Genomic DNA, 10,466 nt, shown 5'->3' with positions numbered 1-10,466 from the left:
TCTTTCCCTGCGTCCCACGGCTGATTTCTCCCACCGGGAAACCGGTCAGGGCGCCCTACTGTAAACAAGGAGCACAGACTCCATATCTGGGCCCCCCCCCCTCCCTGCTCTTCCAATCCTACCCCGCCCTTCCAGAGACTGGGACTGGAAACCGCGGTGGAGCCCTGCTGTGCCAGGTACGCACAGGAGCCCAAGGCGGAGCGGAGAGCGCAGAGACCGGGAGGCGGGCTCTTCCCCTGCGTACCACGGCTGATTTCTCCCGCCGGGAGGGCCCTAGCGCAGACAAAGAACATAGCCTCCATACCTGGGCCCCTCCCCCGCCCCGCTCTTCCAATCTTACTCCGCCCTTCCAGAGACTTAAACCGGCCCCTGAACCGAGGAGTGGTATCTGAGGCCCAGGCTTTGGGAAGCCTGACGGGCAGCCCTGACCCAGGCAGACTGGGTAGTGTGCGTGATTTTGGCTGCGCTAGGAGAGAAGAGACGCCTCCACCCCCAGCCACCACCTTTTCTGGCCTGCGGGAAGAGGGCGACGCACGGCTGGGCTGGGAGAGTGAAGACCCCTCCATCCCCAGCCCCCACCCTTCCTGGCTTGCCTAGGGTGGGGTGGGTGCAGCTGCCGAGACACACCCGGAGATCAGCAGTGAGGCAGGCGCAGCTCTGGACTTTCAGCAGATCAGAAATCTCCCGCCCGCACTCACACACACACACTGAAGAGGTGCCTTAAGACTCAAGAGTTTTGGTCACGTATCTGGTGGTGCCACTCTCAGTGTGCATTTGTGCAGGCAAGGGCAGAAACTGCACTGACATTGTAAAAACTATCATCCAGACCCCTCAGGCCCACGCATTTAAGTCTGCAGTCCCAAAGTCTCTCTGGGCACCAGGTGAGCGGCTCTGCCTGCGCAATAAGCAGGGGGCTCTTTGGTACAGCAGAGAACAACCTGGACATTGCTTGGTGGGCTTAGGCCGAGACTGTCGCTGCTTTTTGTATTGCTTTGTTTTGTCTTGTTTTGCTTTGTCTTTGTATCTTTGATATCTTTGCCTCTGTCGAGTGGGGGTTATCAGGTGGTTTTGCATGTGAACGTATTTGATATTTTTCTTTGTTGTTGTTGTTGCTGTTGTGCTTGGTGATTGGCTTTGTTCTGAAACTGCCCTGCCGGGGCCCAGCTTGTGAGGCACGGTCAGCAGATCAGAAATCTCCCGCCCGCACCCATACACACACACTGAAGGAGTGCCCTAGGACTCTGGAGCTCTGGACAAAGGGCTGGTGGTGCTACTCTCGGTGTGCATACGTGCGGACAAGGGCAGAAGCTGCACTGACTTTGTGGAGACTATCATCCAGACCCCTCAGGCCCACGCATTTAAGTCTGCAGTCCCAAAGTCTCTCTGAGCACCAGGTGACCGGCTCTGCCTGCGCAATAAGCAGGGGGCTCTTTGGTACAGCAGAGGACAACCTGGTCATTGCTTGGTGGGCTCAGGCCAAGACGGTCGCTGCTTTTTGTTTTGCTTTGTTTTGCTTTGCTTGGTTTTGTTTTGCTTTGTCTTGTATCTTTGATATCTTTGCCTGTGTCGAGCGGGGGTTATCGGCTGTTTTTTTTTTTTTTTTTTTTTTTTTTTCCTTTGCTGTTGTCGTTGCTGCTGTGCTTGGTGATTTGCCTTGTTCTGGGACTTCCCTGCCGGGGCCCAGCTTGGGTGGCACGGGACTCGGCATATCCAGGAGCCAACTCCAGACCAAATCGGAGTGCAGCCGGGTTTGACCTGCAGGTCACACACCTAGAGGGGGTTCTCGGCAGGCTCTGGAGCCCATAGAGGCCAAATAACATTGGGGTGGTCAACCCTCACGCAGCAGAGTGCCCTGCGGGGGGCAGAGCCAAGTCTCACGGCAGGTCAGCCCAGGAGTTGACCCCACCTGCTCACTAGCGGGAAGCAATTAAAGATCTTCTTGAACGGGACAGTGTACACAACACAAGACTCACCTTTGGAGCACACGCAGAGGAGGACGACGTGGTGCGAGTCAAATATAAAGGACACAGACTACATAAGATAACCTAGCAAGAACTAAGAACTCTAGGGGATCTACCTAATATATCAAAATAAACACAGTCAGCCAGAATGGGGAAACAAAGATACACGTCCCAAATAAAAGAACAGAAGAAGCTTCCACAACTGGAACCAAATGAAGCAGACGTAACCAACCTCTCAGAGACAGAGTTCAGAACACTGGTGATAAGAATGTTTAAGGAGCTTAGAGAAGACATAAAGAAGGATGTAGAAATCATAACAAACGAGCTTAGAGAAAACATAAAGAAGGATGTAGAAATCATAACGAAAAACCAGTTGGAACTAAAGAACACAATTACCGAAATTAAGAACTCACTTGAAGGAATTACCAGCAGGCTAGATGAAGCAGAGGATCGAATCAGCGACTTAGAAGACAAGGTAGCAGAGATCACCCAAACGGAACAACAGAAAGAAAAAAGAATAAAAAACAATGAGGATGGCTTAAGAGACCTTTGGGATAACATCATGCACAACAACATGCGCATCACAGGAATACCAGAAGGTGAAGAGAGCAAGCAAGGGATTGAGAACATATTTGAAGTAATAATGTCTGAAAACTTCCCCAACCTGATGAAGGAAACCAACATACAAGTCCAGGAAGTGCAGAGAGTTCCAACCAGGATTAACCCAAACAGGTCCACACCAAGACACATTATAGTTAAAATGGCAAAGCTTAAAGACAAAGAGAGAATCCTAAAAGCAGCAAGAGAAAGACGGAGGGTTACATACAAGGGAACTCCCATAAGACTATCAAATGATTTTTCTACAGAAACATTGAAGGCCAGGAGGGAGTGGCAGGAGATACTTAAAGTGATGGAAGACAAAGGCCTACAACCTAGATTGCTTTATCCAGCAAGGCTATCATTTAAAGTTGATGGAGAGATAAAGAGCTTTCCAGAAAAAAATAAGCTAAAGGAATTTATCACCACCAAGCCAGCATTGCAAGAAATACTAAAAGGACTTCTGTAAATAGAAGAAAGATCAAAACAACCTAACTACAAATTTAAAAAATGGCAATATCTATGTACCTATCAATAATCACTTTAAATGTAAATGGATTAAATGCTCCAATCAAGAGACATAGGGTGGCTGACTGGATAAGACAGCAAGACCCTTGTATATGCTGTATACAAGAGACTCACCTCAGAACAAAAGACACACACAGGCTGAAAGTGAAGGGTTGGAGTAAGATATTTCATGCAAATGGAAACGAGAAAAAAGCTGGAGTTGCAATACTTATATCTGACAAAATAGACTTTAAAATGAAGAACATACTAAAAGATAAAGATGGGCACTATATAATAATAAAGGGATCGATCCGACAAGAGGACATAACCCTAGTAAACATCTATGCACCCAACATAGGAGCACCTAAATATATAAAACAGGTACTGACTGACATAAAGGCAGAGATCAACAGTAACACTATTATAGTCGGGGACTTCAACACACCTCTGACCACAAGGGACAGGTCTTCCAGACAGAAAATCAATATGGAAACAACAGCCTTAAATGATACATTGGACCACTTGGATTTAATCGATATTTTCAGAACATTTCACCCCAATGCTGCAAAATACACCTTTTTCTCAAGCGCACATGGAACATTTTCCAAGATAGATCATAAGTTAGGCCACAAAACAAGTCTTGATAAATTTAAGAAAATTGAAATCATACCAATTGTCTTCTCTGATCACAATGCTATGAAATTAGAAATGAACTACAGGAAAAAAACTGGAAGACACACCAATTCATGGAGGCTGAATAACTTATTACTAAATAATGAATGGGTCAAGCAGGAGATCAAGGAAGAAATCAAAAGATATCTCGAGATAAACGAAAATGAAAACACGACGACCCAAAATCTATGGGATGCCGCGAAAGCAGTCCTAAGAGGGAAATTCATAGCTTTGCAGGCCTACCTAAAGAAACAAGAAACATCACTAATCAACAGTTTATCTTCACATTTAAGGGATTTGGAAAAAGAACAGCAAAATAAGCCCAAAGGGAACACAAGGAAGGAGATAATAAAGATCAGAGCAGAAATAAATGAAATAGAAACCAGAAAAACAATACAAAAGATCAATGAATCCAAGAGTTGGTTCTTAGAGAAGATAAACAAAATCGACAAACCTTTAGCCAGACTCATTAAAAAAAAGAGAGAGAGGACCCAAATTAATAAAATCAGAAACGAAAGAGGAGAAGTGACAACGGACACTGCAGAAATACAAAGAGTTTTAAGAAGTTACTATGAGCAACTATATGCCAACAAATTTGACAATTTGGAAGAAATGGACAATTTTCTAGAGGCGTACAACCTTCCAAGGCTAACTCAAGAAGAAACAGAAAACCTGAATAGACTGATTACCACCACGGAAATTGAATCAGTAATCAACAATATCCCAACAAACAAAAGCCCTGGACCAGATGGCTTTACAGGTGAATTTTACAAAGCGTTCAAAAAAGAATTATCACCAATTCTCCTCAAGCTCTTCCAAAAAATCCAGAAGGAGGGAAGACTCCCAAACACTTTTTACGAAGCCACTATCACCCTGATCCCAAAATCAGACAAAGACACCACAAAAAAAGAAAACTACAGGCCGATATCTTTAATGAACATAGATGCAAAAATCCTCAACAAAATATTAGCAAACAGAATTCAGCAATACATTAAAAAGATCATTCACCACGATCAAGTGGGATTCATTCCTGGTATGCAGGGGTGGTTCAACATCCGCAAATCTATTAATGTGATACACCACATTAACAAAATGAAAAATAAAAATCACATGATCATATCAATAGATGCAGAAAAAGCATTTGATAAAATCCAACAGCCATTTATGATAAAAACCCTTAAGAAAGTGGGAATAGAGGGATCTTATCTCAACATAATAAAGGCCATATATGACAAACCCACAGCTAACATCATACTCAATGGGGAAAAGCTAAAACCATTCCCCCTAAGATCAGGAACAAGGCAAGGATGCCCAGTATCTCCGCTTCTATTCAACATAGTTCTGGAAGTTCTTGCCACAGCAATCAGACAAGAAAAAGAAATAAAAGGCATCCAGATTGGTAAGGAGGAAGTAAAGTTATCATTGTATGCAGATGATATGATACTATATATAGAGAACCCTAAAGACTCCACCAAGAAGCTATTAGAGCTGATAGATGAATTTAGTAAAGTGGCAGGATACAAAATTAATATTCAGAAATCAGTTGCATTTGTATATACCAATAATAAAACATCAGAAGGAGAAATTAAAAAAACAATCCCATTTACAATCGCTCCAAAGACTATAAAATACCTGGGAATAAATTTAACCAAAGAAGTAAAAGATCTATACTCAGAAAATTATAAGACACTGAAGAAAGGAATGAAGGAAGATATAAATAGATGGAAACACATATCATGTTCATGGATAGGAAGAATTAATATAGTTAAAATGTCCATACTGCCTAAAGCAATATACATATTCAATGCAATTCTTATCAAACTGCCAACGTCGTTTTTCACAGAAATAGAACATATAATCCTAAAATTTATATGGGACCATAAAAGACCCCGAATAGCAAAGGCAATCTTGAGAAATAAGAACAAAGTGGGAGGTATAACAATACCTGACTTCAAATTATACTACAAGGCTACAGTAATCAAAACAGCATGGTACTGGCATAAAAACAAACACATAGATCAATGGAACAGAATAGAGAGCCCAGAAATAAATCCACGCCTATATGGCCATTTAATCTACGACAATGGAAGCAAGAATGTACGATGGAGTAATGACAGTCTATTCAATAAATGGTGCTGGGAAACCTGGACAGACACATGCAAAAAAATGAAGTTGGACCACCTCCTTACACCATATACAAAAATAAATTCAAAATGGCTTAAAGACTTAAATGTAAGGTCTGAAACCATAAAATACCTAGAAGAAAACATAGGAAGAAACTTCTCAGACATTACCCGGAGTAAGATTTTTACTGATATACACCCTCACTCGAGGGAACTAAGAGAAAAAATAAACATGTGGGATTATATCAAACTAAAAAGTTTTTTCACAGCAAAGGAAACCATCAATAAAACAAGAAGGGATCCTACCGAATGGGAAAAGATATTTGCCAATGATATATCTGATAAGGGATTAATATCACAAATCTATGGAAAACTTACTCAACCCAACTCCAAAAAAACAAACGATCCAATTAAAAAATGGGCAGAGGACTTGAAGAGACATTTTTCTGAAAAGGACATACAGATGGCAAACAGACATATGAAGAAATGCTCAACCTCACTAACCATCAGAGAAATGCAAATAAAAACCACAATGAGATACCACCTCACCCCAGTCAAAATGGCTATCATCAATAAATCAACAAACAACAAGTGCTGGCGCGGATGTGGAGAAAAGGGAACGCTTGTGCACTGTTGGTGGGATTGCAGACTGGTGCAGCCGCTATGGAAAACAGTATGGAGGTATCTCAGAATTCTGAAAATGGAACTACCTTATGATCCAGTAATTCCACTCCTAGGTATCTATCCGGAGAAATCCAGAACTTCAATTCAAAAATCTTTATGCACTCCTATGTTTATTGCAGCACTATACACAATAGCTAAGACATGGAAACAACCAAAATGCCCATCGGTAGATGACTGGATTAAGAAACTGTGGTACATTTATACAATGGAGTATTATGCAGCCATAAAGAAGAAAGAAATCTTACCATTTGCAACAACGTGGATGGATCTAGAGAACATTATGTTAAGTGAAATAAGTCAGACAGAGAAAGATAAGTACCATATGATCTCACTTATTTGCGGATTCTAAAGAAAAGAATAAGTGAATGAACTAATCAGAAACAGTTTGGGAGACAACGAGGAAAAACTGAGGGTTGCTAGATGGGCAGGAGAGGTGGGGGGTGGGGGGGAGGGTGAGGGGATTGGAGGGCAGTGGGTGACCACAGGATGGCCACGGGGTTTGAAAATTAATCTGGGGAACGTAATTTGGTGGTTACCAGAGCGTAAGGGGGTTGGGGGGTGGGGGATGAGGGTGAGGGGGATCAAATGTATGGTGATGGAAGGGGAGCTGACTCTGGGTGGTGAACACACAGTGTGACTTATGGATGATGTGATACAGAATTGCACACCTGAAATCTATGTAATTCTACTAACAATTGTCACCCGAATAAATTAAAAATAAATTAAAAAAAAATAAAAAAAAAAAATAAAAAAAAAAAACTAAAGGAGTTCATCACCACCAAAGCAGAATTGAAAGAAATGTTAAGGGACTTCTTGAAGAAGGGGGAGGAGGAAGAAGAAGAAGGAGAAGGAGAAGGAGAAGGAGAAGGAGGAGAAAATATCAAATTATGAGTAATAAAAAGGCCATAACTACATATCTTCCAACGTTTATTTGAAATGTAAATGGATTAAATTTTCCAATCAAAAGACATAAGGTATCTGAATGGATAAGAAAACAAAACCCTTACATATGCTGCCTACAAGAGACTTACTTCAGATCGAAAGACACACAGACTGAAATTAAAGGGATGGAAAAAGATATTTCATGAAAATGGAAAGAAAAAAGAAAAAAAGCTGGGGTAGTGATACTTATACCGGACAAAATAGGCTTTAAAACAAAGGCTATAACAAGAGATAAAGGAGGACCCAGTAATCCCATTTCTGGGTATTTATCAGAAAAACAACAAAACACTACTTCAAAGGGACATGTACATCCACATGTTCATTGCACCACTATTTACAATAGCCATGATATAGAGGCAACCTGGGTGTTCATCAATGGGAGAATGAATAAAGAAGGGGTGGTATATATATACAATGGAATATTACTCAGCCATAGATAAAAAAAGATTGAAATCTTGCTATCTGTAACAACATGGATGGACCTAGAGGTTATTGTGCTGAGTGGAGAAAAAGACAAATGCCATAAAATTTCACTTACATGTGGAATCTAACGAACAAAATAAATGGAAAAGTAAAACAGAAACAAACTCAGATACAGAGAACATTTTGATGGTTTCCAGATGGGAGAGTGGTAGGAAGGGGGGTGAAAGAGGGGAAAGGATTAAGAAGTACAAATTGGTAGTCACAAAATAGTCATGGGGATGTAGGGTATAGCATAAGGAATAGAGTCAGTAATATTGTAATAACTATGTATCTTGTCAGATGGGTACTAGATTTATTGGGGTTATCACTTTGTAAAATATATATATGTCTATATTTATCTATCAATCGATCAGTAGCTAGCTGGATAGGTATTCACTATGTTGTACACCCGAAAATAATATAATATTGAATGTCAACTGAAAAATAAAAATATATACTATAAAAAAGAATGGGCATTTTCAAGAAGAAAAACATGAATATCAAGCACTGCCTTGGAGAGGATAAATAGAGTTATATAGAAAGGAAATCTATTCCAATTCTTTCCCAGGAATTAAAATTAAGCCATAACTTGCTAACTCGCATTACTAAACTTTTTCCTAGAAAAAAAAAAAATTCAGTATTTGAATAACACTACACATTACTGTTGACTTATTTCAAGTAAATTATTACAACTTTCTAGTGATATTCTTATGTATCTAGTATTTTCCTAGCAGTCTGTGGAGAACAGCTCTTCTCTTTTTTGTCAAGCCTTGAACCGAAACAAACCCCTGCAAATTCAGTGTCATGACCAGCACTGAAGCTTCACTGAGAGCCAGGTCTGCTGCAAGTGCCTCAATAGTTATCTTTACCTCAAACTGTGGTTGGCACAGATCCCTCTGCCAGTTAAAAGCTTGGGACCACAATATAAAAACCCTTCAAAAAGGTGAAACAAAGATTCCAGATAAATATGCACAGGAAAAATTTTTCAACAGATCTTCACTACAAGAAATATTAAAGGAAAATTGGTGGGCAAAGGAAAATTATTCTGAATGGAGACTTGAATATACATAAAGGAAAGAAGAGCCCCAAAATGGTAAATATATGAGTAAACAAAAAAGGAAATTGAACTCATTTTTAAGTTACTTGAAATATAATCAGCCCTCTACTCTTCCCTGTTCCGCAAACAGCCACATGTCATACAGTGCCAGGCGCATCCCTAAGACATGATATTTAAGGTCAAAGTAAATACATTTGTCTATTTTGGGTGCCCAGATACCAACAGCTGCTTTTAATTCCAATGAAGAAGAGACTATTGTCACGAATGACTCCTTCATTGCATAAACTACATGGCCTACATGTTCCAGTATGATTTCACAGATGGCAACTTCAATGGCACAATCAAGGCTGAGAATGAGAAGCTTGCCAACTATGGAAAGGCCATCTCTATTTTCTAGAAGCAAGATGTCACCAACATTAAATGGGATGATGCTAGTGTTGAGTATGTTGTGGAAGTCCATTGGGCCTGGGGCTCACGTGAAGGGTGAGCCAAGAGGGTCATCATCTCTGCCCTTACTTCTGATGCTCGTATATTTGTGGTGCTCCCATCCTCAACACAGTTTCCATCCCAAACTCCTTAAACCATGAGAAATATCACAACTTCCTCAAGATTGTGAGCAACGCTTCCTGCACTACCAACTGCTCTGTACACCGCCCCCTACCCCCACACCCAACCCCGGACAAAAGTCATTCAAGATGGCTTTGGCATCATGGAGGGACCACAGTCTATGTCATCAACGACACACAGAAGACTGTGGATGGCCCATCTGGGACACTGTCATGACAGTGTGGGGCTAATCAGAACATCATCCCTGCATCTAATGAAGCTGCCAGTACTGTGGGCAAGGTCATCCCTAAGTTGAATGGGAAGTTTACTGGCATGGCTTTCTGTGTCCCCAACCCCAATGTGTCGGTTATAGATCTGACCTACCATCGGGAGAAAGCTGCCAAGAATGATATCAAGAAGGTGGTAAAACAGGGTTCAGAGGATGTTCTCAAGAGCACCCTAGGCTACACTGAGAACCAGCATGTCTCCTATGAGTTTGAAAAAGACACCTATTCTGCCTTTGATGCTGGGGCTGTCATTGCCCTCAATGACCACTTTTTCAAACTTATTTCTTGCTATCATGATGAATTTGATTACAAAACAGGGCAGTGTACCTTATGGCCCACAGGGCCTCCGAGGAATAAGAGTTCCCTAGACCACCAGTCCCAGCAATAGCGATAGAGGAAGAGAGAGAGTTCTCCAGCTTTTGTTGAGTCCTTGCTCTACCTTATTCTCCTAACACACTGAGAATTTCCCATTCTCAACCCAGTTTCCATCTCAGACTCCCTAAAGAAAGGGAGTGGCTTAGAGAGCCCTACATTGTCACATACCCTCATAGAGAATACTGTATCCCAACATGCTTCTATGGTAGGGTTTGTCATTGTATGATACAAATAGCACAAAGGACAGGAGGAA

At 41.3% G+C, this 10,466-nt stretch overlaps 1 pseudogene; it reads left to right on the top strand.

Annotated features, from left to right (window-relative positions):
• Positions 1 to 9,235: 9,235 nt before the first annotated feature.
• LOC117036787 (glyceraldehyde-3-phosphate dehydrogenase-like) lies at positions 9,236 to 10,195 on the top strand (annotated as a pseudogene).
• The last annotated feature ends 271 nt before the right edge of the window (positions 10,196 to 10,466 follow it).

The sequence above is a fragment of the Rhinolophus ferrumequinum genome, chromosome 2, assembly GCF_004115265.2.
Source record: "Rhinolophus ferrumequinum isolate MPI-CBG mRhiFer1 chromosome 2, mRhiFer1_v1.p, whole genome shotgun sequence".
NCBI classification, from domain to species: Eukaryota; Metazoa; Chordata; class Mammalia; order Chiroptera; family Rhinolophidae; genus Rhinolophus; species Rhinolophus ferrumequinum.
Note: the sequence above shows the minus strand (reverse complement) of the source record. Positions and strands in the feature narration are given on the sequence as shown.